The 17,510-nt window shown below is 45.7% G+C and overlaps 1 protein-coding gene across 1 annotated transcript in view; it reads right to left on the reverse strand.

Moving 5' to 3' along the window:
* The window catches only part of STX17 (syntaxin 17), a 99,225-nt gene extending 83,207 nt beyond the window's left edge, over nt 1–16,018 (reverse strand). Inside the window, exon 1 of the mRNA XM_054019710.1 lies at nt 15,802–16,018. The gene's annotated coding sequence lies outside the window, so the exon portion shown is untranslated. The remainder of the gene's footprint in view (nt 1–15,801) is intronic.
* Between the last annotated feature and the right edge of the window lie 1,492 nt (nt 16,019–17,510).

Raw genomic sequence — 17,510 nt, forward strand, 5'->3', positions numbered from 1 at the left:
CCTCATTCTGACTGAGAAAGATTTTAAAAAATGGTTGGTTACCTAGGTGCAAGTAACCATTATCTAATTCAATTGGTTATGCATGAACTGAATATAGTCCTGACCTGTAATGTATAAACTTGGTGTTTTAAAATAGCCAATCTCTCAAAGCTGGGGGGGAGGGAAGGGGGAGAAAATCATGAGCAAAGCTGAGTGGGAGGAAAATTTTAAGTATTAAAATGTAAATGATAATTGGTATTTATTCAAGAATGCTTTATTAGATGCCCCCTCAAAACCTACAATTCCACAGTCACAAGAAAGCTTCTTTGATTTAAAAACCATCTTGGTGAAGAGATGGTTAAGAAGTGAAAATAGCAATTAAAATAATGTACAACAAATGGAAAAAATGGGTAAATTGATAGCAATGAGTTCAAATGAGCAGTTAGGAAATGCAGACAATTGATAAGGGGAGCTAAAAGTATAAATGAAAACAAAATTCTATGGCTAGTAAGTTTAAGGACTATAAAAAGAAATTCTTTAAATATATCAGGGAAAAAAATTAAATCGTCATAATGGCACAGGTCTGTTTCTAGATACGGATAGTAGAGTTGTCAATCATAATGCTGAAAAGGCAGAAGTATTAAATAAATATTTGTTCTGTATTTAGAAAGAAGTAGGATAGGTTCATATCTTACAGTGATAATGAAATATTTTCTATTTCAACAGAAACTGTGGAGGATGTTAAACTGTTAGGGTACGTCTTCACTTACCGGAGGGTCCGGCGGCAGGCAATCAATGTTCTGGGATCGATTTATCGCGTCTGGTTAAGACACGATAAATCGATCCCGGAAGTGCTCGCCGTCGACACCGGTACTCCAGCTCGCTGAGAGGAGTACGCGGCATCGACGGGGGAAGCCTCCGTGCCGCGTCTGGACCCACGGTAAGTTCGGACTAAGGTACTTCGAATTCAGCTATGTTATTAACGTAGCTGAATTTGCGTACCTTAGTCCGAAGTGGGGGCTTAGTGGGGACCAGGCCTTAGAGTTAAGCATTTAAGTTAGTAGGACCAGATGATAAACACCAAAGAGGATTAAATAATGGCCAAGTAGTTCTCTGAACTATTAATATTGATTTTTAAACAATTCTTGGAACACTGGGGAGGTTCCAGAGGATTGAAGTAAAGCTCATTTTGTGCCAGTATTTCAAAAGGGTAATCAGGATGACACAGGTAGCTACAGGCTAGTCAGCCTGACATCATTCCTGGACAAAATCATGATAGGTTAATACGGGTTACAATCAGTAAAGAATTAGAAGAAATGTGATAAGAGTGTACTCAACTTTCGAGTGCCTCCTGTCCGCTGGGTGTGGTGCTGCAATTTTTTTCCCTCCTGGAACCCCCTATATGGTGTTGAGCTTGTCAGGTGGGTCTTCAGTGGCTCAGCCTTCCAGCTAAGTCACACCATCAACAATGAGGGGAAAGTTCAACAAATGGTTTGGCCTTTTCAGGGTCTTCAGCCTATTTAAACTCCAGCCCCTTTCCCTGGCTTTTAAATAAGCCTTATCCCCTTCTCAGGGCTTAGGACACTTCCCCAGTGGCTTGTGGAGGGACTTGAGCCCACCTACTACTCCAGGTCCCAACCCAGGGACCCTATGAACAGCAGTCACACACTGGTCCCTTTAACCACATCAGTTAGCTGCTATGGTTTTCCCTGGGCTTTTTCTCACAGTCCTATCACCTTCACCTTTTACCTTAGGGTTACAGACCTTGGGTTCTCTTTGTCTTATCCCTGCTTGAGCAGGGTCTTTCCCAGGCCTCTCTTGCCTGGAGAGTTTCTCAGGCCTTCCTCACATTTCTCCTCCCAGCCAGCAACTGACCTAGTCAGGGTCCTGCAGCTCCTTTTATCTGAGCCTGCTGCACTCTGATTAGCTGCTTCCCTGCAGCCTTTCTAGGCAGGTCTGGAGGACCCACCTTCACTGCTCCTTTCCTGGTGTATGATGTAGTAGGACCATGAGGCCTCCACTAGGGGGCCTCAAAGGCCCTGGTATACCTCTCCACAGAATAGTAGCATAATGATACCAGAGCAACATGTTTTTATGGAAAATGGGATTTAAAAAAAAAATAAGATTATAGATGTGGTTGACAGAATATACTAATGATCTTACTCTACTTGGCCCTGATGAGGCCTCAGCTGGAGTACTGTGTCCAATTCTGGATGCCACACTTTAGGAAAGATGTTAACATATTAGAGGGAGTCCAAAGGAGAGCAACAAAATTGATAAAAGATTTAGAAAACCTGACCTATCAGGAAGGGTTAAAAAGACTGGGCATGTTTAGTTTTGAAACAACAAGACTGAGGGGGAACCTGACAACAGTCTTCAAATATGCTAAGGGCTGGTAAACAGTTCTTCTCCATGTCTGCTGAAGGTAGGACAAGTTGTAATGGGCTTAATCTGTAGCAAGGGAGATTTAGGTTACATATTAGGAAAAACTCTAACTTTACGGGTAGTTAAGTTCTGGAATAGGCTTCCAAGGCAGGTTGTGGAATCCCTATCATTGGAGGTTTTTAAGAACAGGTTGGACAAACACCTATCAGGGATAGTCTAGGTTTACTTGGTCCTGCCACAGTGCAGGGGGCTGGACTTGATGACTTCTCGAGATCCCTTCCATCCCTATATTTCTAGGATTCTATGACTATAATTGTAGATAACCAAATGGATGTGGGCTCCCATAGCCATGCTGTGGAGATGAGAAGGTGAACATGCTCCTTGCATGCATAAACAGGGGAGTATCAAGTACAAGTAGAGAGGAGGTATTACCTCTGTATACAGATTTAATGAGAACTGTTACTGGAATATTGTGTGCTAATCTGTTGTCCACACTTCAAAATGATGTTGATAAATTGGAAAGAGTTCAGAAAAAATCTACAAGCATGATTTAAAGTCTAAAAATCATGCCTTATAGTGAGAAGCTTAGAAATTGCAATTACTTAGTTTATCCAACAGAGGTTTATGAGATGGCTTGTTCATGGTGTATGCATATGCCAGAAAAAGGCATAAAAAAATCCAGTGTTTGGAAGCTGAAACTAGACAAATTCAGGCTAGAAATAAAGCACAATTTTTACCAGTGAGGATAATTAACCGTGGAAATAACTTTCCCGAGGATGTGGTGGAGGATGTGGTGCTCATTTGAAGTCTTTAAATCAAGATTGGAAGCGTTTCTAAAAGGACATTCTATAGCTCAAATAGAAGTTATGGGCCTGATGCAGAATTGACTGGGCAAGCTACTGTGGCCCATGTTACACAGGAAGTCAGACTAGATTAGCATAATGGTCTCTTCTGGCCTTAAAATTTATGAATCTAGCATAAGGCAAAAGACCCAGAAGGCTAGCTAGCTAGCAGGAAAAGAGAGAGAGGGATCCAAAGTTTGCAACAATGATAGAAAAGTTGCAACAGCCACTGTACCAAAGACAACAAGGGGTTTTTGTGAGTGCTGCTGGGCAAATTTGAAGATCACCTGAACTATTTTAGAGTGAGCACATAAATTTCATACCTGACATTCAACTTTTCTACCATTGGTAAGGGAGATGATATAAACAATTATTTCAGAGTACTCCAAATGTTGTCACCTATCTCCAGGTGGTCAAATTTTCCTGGGTCCAGTGCCAAGTGCTAGCACTCGTGGTAAGGCCATGTAAGTAACAAGAGTTCCACCTTCAGGTTTGGGCAGAAACTACCACTGATGGCAAAAGATACAGCAGACAAATTCTAAAGATGGAGATGGGGTTGCACTTGCTGAATAAAGCCTACTGGTTGCTGACAGATCTAGACTTGTGATAGATGTCCATAACCATTATTTGAATAGTCTCTTAGAGATCTGACAGATTTGGGTGTTCATGAAATTTACAAGGAAACTGGTCTCATCCATCACTGAAACTTGTATAGGAAAATCTCCAAACTTCCTGTAAAGTGATAAAAACTGTTCTATGTCTAATATGCCCACAGGGGGAAGAGAAGCAGATTTACTTTTGCATACCCTAAGCATTCATAGTTTCAGATGTGTTGATACACAGTCCAGATGCCCAGTTCATTAAATTTGGTTGTTGTCTGTCATGTCATTGCTTAGTCTTATTCTCCGTATCCTTCAATATGTAGGCTGTCAGATAACTCATTTGGGGTTCAATGTTTCAGAACGTTTGTTTCTCATAGGATAAAGAACTTCCTACTGTGACTGTAGTTCTTCCAGTGGAACATTTTAAGTTTCTATTGAGTATTTAGCTGCAGGATTGTTACTGGCTTTACTAATTTCATAACTGGCAGAATCTGTATGGCAAAAACAGATAATGCTTCCATTGTATAATCAAGAACAGATATTACTCTGTTACACTGACCATTGTTCCCGCCAGCCTTTCAGATATACAGCATGATTTGCAATGTCATCTCATCTTACATTCTTGAAAAATCAATCTCATTCAATAATTTGTGAGTGATGTGTATTTTGTGGATATTTGGGCAACACTTTCTGTAGCTATTTTCTTGACATGAGCAAGATATTTGTTGTAAGGTTTCTTTATTGATTTACATGCCACCAATACAACTCATGTTATACATTTTCAGGGCAGGGTGGAATTCTGATACTCTGCCTCTTGTTTAAATGTAGACCATTTCAAAGTCTGTTCGAACACAACAGTCCTTCAAATTGCATACACCACAGCAGCAGGAATTAATCAAGACCCATGTCTTCTCCAACATCCTTTCACCCCCACTGGGTCTGAAGGGGACATATGGGATTCAGTGAACTAATGATCAAATGTCTATGGATAATATTAGATTTATTTTGGATGGATCAGAGTTAGTTACCGGTATCCACTATGCTAGGTTTCAGATGTGAGGTCGCACAGACTTATATGCGTGACTACACACAAAATTTGCACTCATTGATTAAATTAGTTTTTGGTGTGATCCTCTTGTGAGGACACTCTTAGATTGGTTTGAGAGTGCCTTATTTAGGTTTTATTATTATATCAGTTTAGTTTAAGTTGTTATCAGCTTAAGCTAAATCAACCTAAGACACTCTTAAACTGAGGGTTTGTCTACACTTACATTTTATAGCGCTCTAACTTGCTGGGTCAGGGGTGTGAAAAATCCCCCTCCTGAGCACAGCAAGTCTGAGCGCTTTAAAGCGCTAGTGTAGACTGGCTCCAAGTGCTGGGAGCCGCACTCCCAGCGCTTGGAGCTAATCCCCTCCTGGAGGTGGATTACCAGGAGCGCTGGGAGAGCTCTCTCCCAGCACTCACGTGTGACCACACTCGCACTTCAAAGTGCTGCCACCGGAGCATTCCTGCGGCAGCGCTTTGAAATTTCCAGTGTAGATATACCCTGAGATTTAGAGATTCCATTAAGGGTCATTGCATCAATTTAACTAAGGTGGTACAACTGTGTTTAGATAAGGCCTTAGAAATTCTGGGTGAAACCCTAGCACCATTGTTAATGGCAACATTTCCATTGTCTACAATGGGGCCAGGATTTCACCTTCTGTCTATACCTCTAGGGTTACTGAAAAAACTAAAACTGTAGCAAAGGGAAAGGGTGTAGCAATCAACCACCATTGAACAAACAACATTCACTTATGCAAATCATTCATTACTCTTTTTCTGTAAGCTTTCATACTGCAAGACAATTCAGCCTTGAGAGAGGGATTCAGCATGCCTTTCAATAGTAAGCAGAGTAAATCAGGTAAAAATCACAGCATCCCTTTGTAATCAGAATATATAAGAATGCTTTCAAAACTGTTCTCTTAATTTTTCTTGGCTAGATAGAAAGATAATTATAAGGCTTCTTTTTAGTTGACCCACAGGGATCATCTTAAGCAACTGCTCATTCAATAAAAGATTCTCAACTGAACTTCAATAACTTATTAAAATGAAGGAACTTCTTACACCATTGAGCTGGAGAACCTATATCAATTATTTTTAGGCTTTTTCACTGACTAGATGCTGGAACCCCTCCTAGTAATAGACTCTTACAGCCTGTCTGCTTTTGTCATCCTCCTTCCCTCTTCTGGGAAAATCAGAACACTGGGAAAATCCTCAGCTCTCAGTAACAGGTTCCTCCTCCATGCAGTTGAGGTGAATAGAAGTGAAACTCTTTTAGCTGGCTAGCTTGTGTCACGTTATTGACTTGAACTGGGACCATATAGAACATGGTTGCAACCAAGGTCCTGTAGTGGCACCAAATCTTGTATAAAGGGGGTCAAATGAGTTGTCTAAGAAGGTTATGGTTTGCTGGTTATGATTATGCTGTCTATATGTGTGTATCAATTTTGTAGTTGAAATTATGTATATTGGCTCTATACTGTCTATATTTCAAACTTATGCTATGCTTCTGGGAAACATCCCAGACAAGTTGGTGTTAGCTCTGCCTAGCCTGCTTGATGGCCCATTAAGGACCATCAGCTATACAACTGACCCATTGAGAGAAGGCAGAAAGGCCTTGTAACTCAGCAAAGTATGCAGGAACTTGCCCATGTGACTCCAGACTCCATTTTACTGTAATTTTCCACAGTAAGGACAGAGAGGTGTTCTTACCCTGGAAAAGACTATAAAAGGCTGATGCCTCATCTCCATCTTGTCTTCAATCCTGCTTCTTACCTCTGGAGGGACTTTGCTACAAACTGAAGCTCTGCACAAAGGACTGATGACCCATCCCAACTGGGGATGTTCCAGAGACTTGATTTGAACCTGCAGTTTATTCTGTCACTGCTGCAAGCCTGAACCAAGAACTTTGCCATTACTGTATGTAATTGATTCCATTTAACCAATTCTAACTCTCATCTATATCTTTTTCCTTTTATGAATAAACCTTTAGACTTTAGATTCTGAAGCACTGGCAACAGCATGATTTGTGGGTAAGATCTGATCTGTATATTGACCTGGGTCTGGGGCTTGGTCCTTTGGGATCAAGAGAAACTTTTTTCTTTTATTGGGGTATTGGTTTTCATAACCATTTGTCCCCATAACGAGTGGCACTGGTGGTGATACTGGGAAACTGGAGCGTCTAAGGGAATTGCTTGTGTGACTTGTGGTTAGCCAGTGGGGTGAGACCAAAGCCTTTACTGTCTGGCTGGTTTGGTTTGCCTTAGAGGTGGAAAAACCCCAGCCTTGGGCTGTAACTGCCCTGTTTTAAGCAATTTGTCCTGAATTGGCACTCTCAGTTGGGTCCCGCCAGAACCAGCATCGTTACAGCTTGGATGATGGAACATTTCTTCGGGTTTACTCTCAGTGACCTCTTCTTGAAGAGTCTCTCAGCCAAAGTCTCTGTCACTCTCCAATGCAAGCAGCATTTTTTTTACTTGAATTTACAAGTCTAGACAGCTTAGCAGTTTCTTCTAGCCATGTGGTTACATAAAGGGTGGTCAACAGCCATTTCATGAAATTATGGCATAGTTCAAAAATGGAGTTTAGTTCATCAATACACACTAGGACTTAGGCATGATCCACACCTAAAGTTTAGGCTCTGTCTACACTGGCAAGTTTCTGAGCAGTAAAGCAACTTTCTGCCCTGTAACTCCCGAGGTGTACACACTGCCAAGACACTTAGTGCGCAGAAACTGTGCAGTTGTAGCACTTTTAAAAAAAATCCCAACAGAGGCATACAGCTTTCTGCGCTGGGGTTAAAGTGTTGCGGTGCCAGTGTAGACACCGGGGTCAATTACGGCGCTGCGATTGGCCTCTGGGAGATGTCTCACCTCTCTGGTCATCGGTTTGAACTCTACTGCCCTGCCCTCAGATGACCAACCGTCAGCCCCACCCACCCTGTAAATTCCTTTGGAATTTTGAAAGTCCCCTTCCTGTTTGCTCAGTGATTTGTGCAGTGGTCTCAGCGCATCTTTCCCAGTAGCCATGCCTGCTCCACACACCGGATGATCCCCCGCTTGGAACAATGCCGAGCTGCTGGACCTCATCAGCATTTGGGGAGAGGAGGCTGTCCAGTCCCAGCTGAACTCCAGCCATAGGAATTATGATACCTACGGACAGATTTCATGATGCATGACAGAAAGGGGCCATGACTGGGACACATTGCAGTGCAAGGTCAAAGTGAAGGAATTGCGTAACGCCTACCACAAGACATGGGAGGCAAACCACTACTCCAGTGCTGCGCCCATGAGTGCCGGTTCTTCAAAGAGCTGGAAGCGATACTCGGCAGCGACCCCACCTCCACTCTGAAGACCACTGTGGATACTTCGGTGGCTTGCATGCCAGTCAAGGGTGGACCGAGCCAAGAAGAGGAAATCTTGGACAAGGAGGGGGAGGGGGACCCAGAGGCAGAGGATGACTTGGGTCAGAGATGCATGCAGCCAAGAGCTCTTTTCTACCCCGGAGGAGGCTAGCCAGTCATCGCTGTCGGATGTTGGCGAAGCACAAACAGGAGAGGAGGCCCCTGGTAAGTGGATCTGATTTTGGGAATCGCTGAAGCGAGTTGTTGGGGGCAGGAGGGTTGCAGAAAGCAGGCTTGTCTCCCATGACATGCCTAGTCTGAGCGGTGGAACAGGCTGTTGATTGACTCCCTCACTTCATGGAAATCTCCCTTAGAGATCGCCAGGAAACTTTCGTGGAGATACTGGGCAATCTGCTGCCGCAGGTTCTTTGGCAGAGCTGCTTTGTTTCTTGCCCCATTAAGAGTAACTTTCCCGCGCCATTGTGCTGTCACGCGGAGCGGAGGACCATTGCTGCAAACAGGCGAGCCACACAAGGGCCAGGGCAGAAGCCACAGACTTGGAGAAGTCTACACAACCAACCCAGTTCTGCTGACCTAAAGGGCTCTTAAAATCAACTGCTGTACTCCTCCCCGACGAGGGGAGTAGCGCTAAAATCAACCTTCCTGGGTCTAATTTGGGATAGTGTAGACGCAGCGCTGTGCAATTCGATGGTATTGGCCTCTGGGAGCTATCCCAGAGTGCTCCAATGTGACCACTCTGGACAGCACTTTCAACTCTGATGCACTAGCCAGGTACACAGGAAGAGCACCAGGAACTTTTGAATTTCGTTTTCTGTTTGGTCAGCGTGGCGAGCTCAGCAGAACAGGTGACCATGCAGTCCCAGAATCGCAAATGAGCTCCAGAAATGGAGCGAACAGGATACACTAGATCTGATTGCAGTATGTGGAGAAGAATCTGTGAAGGCAGAACTCCAATCCAGCAGAAGAAATGCTGATATATATGCCAAAATTGCATGGGGGATGGTGGAGAGAGGCTACAACAGGGACACACAGCAGTGCCACATGAAAATTAAGGAGCTCAGGCAAGCCTACCAAAGGACAAAGGAGGCAAATGGTCGCTCCGGGTCAGAGCTCCAGACATGCCGCTTCTATGATCAGCTGCATGGCATTCTAGGGAGGGACCCTACCAGTACCCCAAAACTCTCCGTGGACACCTGCAAGGTGGCAGCCTCACGCAACATGGATGAGGATTCTGTGGATGAGGAAGAGGAGGAGAACGCGCAGCAGGCAAGCAGAGAATCTGTTCTCCCCAGCAGCCACGACCTTTTCCTCACCCAGGGCCTATTGTTTCCAGACCCTGAAGGCGGAGAAGGCACCTCTGTTGAGTGCACATTTGTAACAACACTGCAGGGGTTAAAAGCAATTGTGTTTAATGTTTTATTTGCCCTGAGCAATTGGGATGCATTCCCGGCCAGTACAGCTAATGGAAAAGTCTGTTAATGTGTCTGGGTATGGAGCAGGAATCCTCCAGGGACATCTCCATGAAGCTCTCCTGGAGGTACTCTGAAAGCCTTTTCAGAAGGTTTCTGGAGAGGGCTGCCTTAATTCATTCTCCATGGTAGGACACTTTACCACGCCAAGCCAGTAGCAAGTGGTCTGGAATCATTGCTGCACAAAGCATGGCAGCGAATGGTCCTGGGTTTTGGTCACATTCATGCAACATTCGGTCTTTATCTTTCTGTGTCAGCCTCAGGAAAGTGATATCATTCATGGTTACCTGGTTGAAACGGGAAGTTTTGTAAGGGAACAGTAATCCCCTCTGTTTAGTGATCCCCGACACATTAGATCCCCGGCATGCTGGGCTGTTTGTGCTTGGCTAAAAGGATCATCCCAGAGAATAGCCATGCGCGGGGCGGGGGGGGAGGGCAGTGCTGCACATCCACCCCAAAACCACAGCCCCTCCTTTTAAACGGCAACTGTAGCACCTCCTTTTAAACAGCAAACACAACTAGCATTGGTTGCTATGGGAAAGGAGGGTGCTGCAGTTTGAAACCATTTCCACATGTTATGAACGCAGAAGAAGCCAACCCCACGTATCCTTTGGCTTACGATGGCTGCCTGCAAACCGAATTCTGTTGCCCAGCCATGTGTGATGTGTCACCATACCGGCAGGTGCTCAATATAAAAGGCAAAATGTGACCTTGTACCTAAAACACTTGTGCTGTCTGCTGTGAATTGCTTGATTCACTGTGAAAGAGTCTCCCTTTTGTTCTCAGAAACTTATCTTCTTAAAAGTCTACTCTCCCTTTTCCCCGCCCCTGCAGCTGCAAATGCTTCTATGCTCCCTGCATCAACTCCATCCCTGAGGTTATCACAGATTAGAAGGCGAAAAAAATGCACTCGTGATGACATGTTTTCCGAGCTCATGGAATCCTCCCGCACTGATAGGGCACAGCTGAATGCATGGAGGCATTCCATGGCAAAGGCCAGGAAACCATACAGTGAGCGTGATCGGAACACGCAGGAGGAGATGCTGAGGCTAATGAGGGAGCAAACAGACATGATGAGGAGTCTGGTGGAGCAGCAGGAAAGGCAACTAGAGTACAGACCCCTGCTGCAGCCATTGTGTAACCGCCTGCCCTCCTCACCAAGTTCCATATCCTCCTCACCCAGATGCCCAAGAACACGAAGGGGAGATCCAGGAACCCTGCCACTCAACTCCAGGGGATGAGCCAAGCAACAGAAGGCTGTCATTCAAACAGCTTTGATTTGTAGTGTGGCTACAATAAGCAATGTGGCCTTGTCCTTCCATCCTCAGCCACCCCACCCTGTTATCAAACCCTTTGTACACCCGGGCTTCCTTTTACTAGTCAGCATTGTCAGTGATCTCAAGTATTTTTTAATAAATAAAGAATGAATGGATTCAGAACAATAGGGACTTTATTTCCTGTGGCAGCTGTAGTCGAAGGGGGGAAAGGGATTGGCTTACAGGGAAGTACATTCACCAAAGGGGGTGGGTTTGAATCAAGGACAAACACACACAACTGTCACACCGTATCCTGGTCAGTCATGAAACTGTTTTTCAAAGCATATCTGATGCACAGTGCGCCTCGGTGTGCTCTTCTAATTGCATTGGTGTCTTGCTGTTCAAAATTGGCCACCAGGCATCTGCCTCAACCTCCCACCCCGCCATAAACATCTCCCCCTTACTCTCACAGATATTATGGAGCACACAGCAAGCAGCAATAACATTGGGAATATTCCTTTCACTGAGGTCTAGCCTACTCAGCAAACTGCACCAGCGCCCCTTTAAATGTCCAAAGGTACATTCTACCACCATTCTGCACTTGCTCAGCCTATAGTTGAACTGTCCATTGCTGTCCAGGCTGCCTGTGTACGGCTTCATGAGCCATGGGAGCAAGGGATAGGCTGGGTCCCCAAGGATAACTATTGGCGTTTCAACATACCCAACAGTAATTTTCTGGTCTGGGAAGAAAGTTCGTTCTTGCAGCATTCCGAACAGCCCGGAGTTCCAAAAGATGTGAGCGTCATGAACCTTTCCCGACCATCCCACGTTGATGTCGATGAAATGGCCCTTGTGATCCACCAGTTCTTGCAACACCATTGAGAAGTACCCCTTGCGGTTTATGTACTCTGTGGCAAGGTGGTCCAGTGCCAAGATAGGGATATGCATTCTATCTGTCGCCCCACCACAGTTAGGGAACCCCATTGCAGCAAAGACATCCACTATGACCTGCACATTTCCCAGAGTCACTACCCTTCTTAGCAGAAGGGTATTGATTGCCCTGGCTACTTGGATCACAGCAGCCCTCACAGTAGATTTGCCCACTCCAAATTGATTGGTAGCAGTCAGGCGTTGCAGGCTTTCAAAGGGCTATCGCCATTTGTTTCTCAACTGTCAGGGCAGGTCTCATCTTGGTATTTCTGCACTTCAGGGCGGAGGAAAGCAACTCACAAAGTTCCATGAAAGTGGCCTTACGCATGCGAAAGTTTCACAGCCACTGGGAATCATCCCATACCTGCAACACTATGTGGTCCACCAGTCTGTGCTTGTTTGCCGGGCCCAGAATCGGTGTTCCACTGTATCAACATGCCCCAATGTCACCATGATATCCCAATTGCCACATCCCATGCTTTCAGAAACGTCTGTGTCCATGTCCTCCTCACAATCTTCTTTGTGCTCGCAGCTCCTAGCTAGGCTCCGCACAAACTGCAGGATAATGCGCAAGGTGTTTACAATGCTCACAAAAGCAGTGTGTGGCTGAGCGGGCTCCATGCTTGCCGTGCTATAGCGTCTGCATGGATAACCCAGGAAAAAAGGCGCAAAATGGTTGTTTGCCGTTGCTTTCAAGGAGAGAGGGAGGGAGGGGAGAAGGACGACATGAACCCAAAACCACCTGCGACAATGTTTTTGCTCCATCAGGCATTGGGAGCTTAACCTAGAATTCCAATGGGCAGCAGGGACTGTGGAATAGTTACCCACAGTGCACCACTCCGTGAGTCGATGCTAGACATGGTATTGAGGACGCACTCCAATGACCTAATGCGCTTAGTGGGGACACGCACGATCAACTGTATAAAATCGGTTACTAAAGATCGACTGTTATAATATCATAGTGTAGACATGCCCTGAGATATCTTCCATAATGATTACACCCTGTGGAAAGTGTGGGGACAGGAATGATTATCAGGCCCCCCCTACAGTGCTGACTCTCCACAAGAGCCACATGCCCATTGTACAGCAGGGTCCAGGCAGAGTGATTTACCCTGCCCCTGCAGCTACTCACCATTTTGGGGATCTTGTGGCTCATGTGTGCTTGCCCGGGTTCAGCCAGTTAGTGACAGGTCTGTGAGTACTGATTGTATTTTAAATCATTGAATCAATGTTGTCTGTGTTGCAAACAATACTGCTTCTGTAAAATGTTGCATTTAACCTTCACAGAGATGACCTTGGGAGCCCAGCCTCCCTCTTTGTTATCAGCGGCTGACCGGTTGTGTAAAATTACAAAGTGGCCAAGAAGAACTAAGGAGGACTTTCTGCATGCTGTTATGATGCACTCCGCTGCCGAGAAACAGGAATTGAAGGAGTGGCAGGACAGTGAGAAGAGGGACTGAAGGAGAACACAGAATGCCAGAATGAAGCCATGGAGCGGCTGTTAAAGGTTATGGAGCTCCAAGCAGACACACTCCAGGCGATACTAGGTCTTCAAACCATGCAGCTCTGCACCCGCCCTCTCCTGCAGCTGCTATCGCAAAACTCTTTCCCATGCACCCCACACACACCGCCAACACACTTTTATCAACCTTCTGGCTCCAGTCTATACCCATGGCTTTCCACTCCTCCCCCCTCACAGTCCAGCACTGCAGACTCGCACTACCCATTGCACTCAACACCTATCCCTCTGCAGTTTGGCCCTGCTGAAGTACAGTACCCTCTGCATTGTACTCCAAAGGAGAAGGTTGGATATGATTCCTGGACATACAGAAATCTTTAGCCGTCCTGGGACCCTTCCTCCTCCTGGACCTTACCTTCCCCCATCCTCCTCACTGTTGACGTTTTTTTTGGTTTGACTCTCTCCTCCGGTTGTTGTCTTTTAATAAAAGAATTGTGTTGGTTTGAAAGCAATCTTTATTCTATTAATTGAAAGTAAAAAGAGCCCTGCAAAGCAACATACAATTACGTTAATCCCACATATTGCATCATGTGCACCAATCACCTCTTAGCATTACAAGCACTGCACTCCCAAGCATATCAACAAATATTAGTGGCTTTCAGCTTCAAATTGCTGCCTCAAGGCATCCCTGATCCTTATGGCCACATGCTGTGCCCCTCTAATAGCCCTAGTCTCTGGCTGTTTGAACTCAGCCTCCAGGTGCATAGCCTCTGCGGTCCAGCCCTGAGTGAAGCTTTCACCCTTCTCTTCACAAATATTATGGAGCATACAGCACGCGGCTATAAGCATAGGAATATTGTCATTGGCCAGGTCCAGCTTCCCATACAGGCACCGCCAGTGGGCTTTTAAACAGCCAAAAGCACACTCCACAGTCATTCTGCACTTGCTCACCCTGTTTTTAAACCGCTCCTTGCTTCTGTCAAGTTGCCCCGTGTATGGCTTCATAAGCCACGGCATTAAGGGGTAGGCGGGGTCTCCCAGGATCACAACGGGCATTTTAACTTCCCTACGGTGATCTTCTGGTCCAGGAAGAAAGTCCCTGCTTGCAGCTTCCTGAACAGGCCAATGTTCCAAAAGATGCATGTGTCATGCACCTTTCCGGACCAGCCTGCGTTAATGTCTGTGAAACACCCACAGTGATCCACAAGCACCTGGAGAACCATTGAGAAATACCCCTTGCAATTAATGTACTCAGTGGCAAGGTGGTCTGGTGCCAGAATTGGAATGTGCGTGCCATCTATCGCCCCTCCACAGTTAGAGAAGTCCATTTGTACAAAGCCATCCACAATGTCATGCACGTTGCCCAGAGTCACAGGCTTTCAGAACAGGATGCGATTAATGGCCCTGCACACTTCCATCAACATGAGTCCACCAGTAGACTTTCCCATTGCAAACTGATTAGTGACCAATTGGTAGCAGTTTGGAGTAGCCAGCTTCCACAGTGCAATCGCCACACGCTTCTCCAATGGCAGGGCAGCTCTCAGTCTCGTGTCCTTGTGCCGCAGGGTTGGGGCGAGCTCATCAGACAGTCCTATGAATGCGGCTTTCCTCGTCATCCCAGACGTGCATCACAATGTGCTCCCACCACTGAATGCTTGTTTCTCGAGCCCAAAAGCGGTGTTCCACTGTGGTCACCATCAATGTCACACTCCTTTTGCCTCTGTAGTTTAAGGAATAACTCCACTGCCACTCGTGACATGTTGGTCAGAGCGAGCAGCATATACTGGTCAACACTTCGGAATCCATTTGTAAACATTTGTGGAAACAATCTTTTGTTCATGCAAATGTTTGAGACCTGGCTGTTCTTTACACAAATATTCCTATCAAACAACAGAATTCATGGGTGAAAGAGTCACTATTCTAATAGTTGTGTCACTTTAGCGCTCTTGTGGCCAAAATGGAGTCTGCTCTGCAGGCAGCTCTGGCCAAGAAGAAGGCGGGCACAGGAACACAGCAGGGAAAGTCCCTTCCACCCCAGGGGCACCTGTTCCAAACCCCGCAGCATGAACACACACACACTGGAAAAGTAAAATGAATATAGGAAAAGGAAATATTTATTTACAGAGGGATGAAAGGAGAAAAACAACAGGGGGAAATATAGAGGGTGCGGTAAAACAGGGTTGCATTCAACTCAAGGCCCCACAGGCCCAGTGGTACCACAGTCTGAAAGGGCAGACACCAAGCAATGTGTCTGCACACAGAGCTCAGGAGTTCTGGGCAGAGTTCCAGTCTGGTGCTGAGTCCTGGGTGCTCCTGGTCTTCTTTGGCACCAGTAAAGTTTTCCCAACAAACCCCTCCGGTGCCCTCTTTTGCCGCTCTCTGCAAACCGACACAAAGTGACAACCTCCTCACTTAACTAGCTAACAGCCTCCCTCCTTATTCCCAATGCAAAGTCACAAGCCCCAGTACTCACGGCCTCATGCACCTCTGGGCAGCCGTGATACTGGGTGCAGCTCCGGCCTGTCCTTCTCGGGCGATTCCTCCCTGGCACAGGGTTCCTCCTGGCTCGTATCCTGGGGTGTCCCCAATCGGCTGCTCTGTCCCTCCCAGGCTTTAGGCAGGTTCTTGGCTGCTTCACTCTGTGAAGGCCTCCTTGCTGCAGCCGTTCTGTCTGGAGATCCAGACACACATGTCTGTTGTTTCTCCCTCTCTCCCTCCGACTAGCAGCACTTCCTCCTTCCCCCCTCAGGAAAAAAGATTTAAAGGGGCCATACTCTCTAAAAGCCAAAGGGGTTACATTTGAAAAGTTTCAGTTATTCAATTGCAGAGTAGAAACATCATGTGAGTTAGGTAACTAATCACTATACCATGAGTAAAGAATAATCTTAATGAACAATTTAGTGAAAATTGTCAGGATCCTGACAAGGGCAGTCAGTACTAATGGTCAGAGTAGGGTCAAACCTGAGGCTGAAAGTAGCAGAAGAGTTTGTAGTCAAGTTCCAGGTTGGGATTAATACCAAGGATCCCAGTCCAAGTTGGGTTTCAGAGTCCAAGGTCCACATCAAGCCAAGGTCAAAGCCAGGCGTTCAAGAGCAGGAATGACCAGGGAAACTATACTGTTACCTGGGCATTTCTGGGAATGCCCAAACACTGGGTGGGTCATGACCCCATGAAATTGGCTCAGCTCTGTGACAAAATACACCCCTGTGTTCACACCAGGTGCTCTATTGTAAAAATCTTTGTACAAGGCATGCTTTGTAAGGTATCATTTGAAAACTCATAACTTGCTGATCAGTAACATCATGGTGAAATGTGTGTAGCAGCTTTGTGCATAGAGTTATACATTTCCCCTGTATAATGTCCCCAATGAAGTGATCAGACAGCAGAGTGAAGTGCAGGACATCGTTGTGGAGAGCAGGCATAGTAAAATGTGATGGACTGGGCATATAGCGAGGCTCACTGACAATTGATGAACTGCAGCTGTCACCGAGTGGTACTCACAGGAACTGAAACGACCACTCGGCCAATCTCCAAAGAGATGGGAAGATTTTATCGTGAAAAAACATGGCTGCACATGGAGAAGGAAGGCCAGGATACAAGAAGAATTGAAGATGTGTTGTGATCAGCACAATCTATAAGAGGGCTGAAGGACTGATCGATCAAGGTGATAATGTTAAAAATACACGTTCAAACTCACATAGCACCAACCTGGTCAAACAGACCTGTCTTGAACAAAGGAGTTTATGCTTGTCTTCCTTTGCATTTAAGCAGTAAACAGAGTCATCAAGTGGAAAGGGGGAAGGAAAAAACAAAAGAAGTTCACATAGGTGAAAAAACCCAGCAGGGAACATCCTTCCACACAAACTTTTTGTAGCCTCGTTCTCAGCTGGAAATTCTTTTCAAGAGGGGGTATTGAAACTATAAAAAGGAGGAACAGACACCCTAAGGCATTCCTCTTTTTCTCCTTGCCCATCTCATTCTTCACACCTGAGAAGACAAAGGAAACAGCCATTGGACTCTGGTTGGGGGGGGGTCCTGACCTGAAAGTTTGGTCAGTAATGCTGTTGGAAGCATGTGGTAAGAAACTTTGCTTTGAAGCTAATACAGTTTGCTAAAGCTAGACACTAGTAAGTGTTTTTATCTTTATTTTCTTGTAACCATTTCTGACTTTTATGCCTCATT

The sequence above is a fragment of the Malaclemys terrapin genome, chromosome 2 (genome assembly GCF_027887155.1).
Source record: "Malaclemys terrapin pileata isolate rMalTer1 chromosome 2, rMalTer1.hap1, whole genome shotgun sequence".
In the NCBI taxonomy this organism is placed as follows: Eukaryota; Metazoa; Chordata; order Testudines; family Emydidae; genus Malaclemys; species Malaclemys terrapin.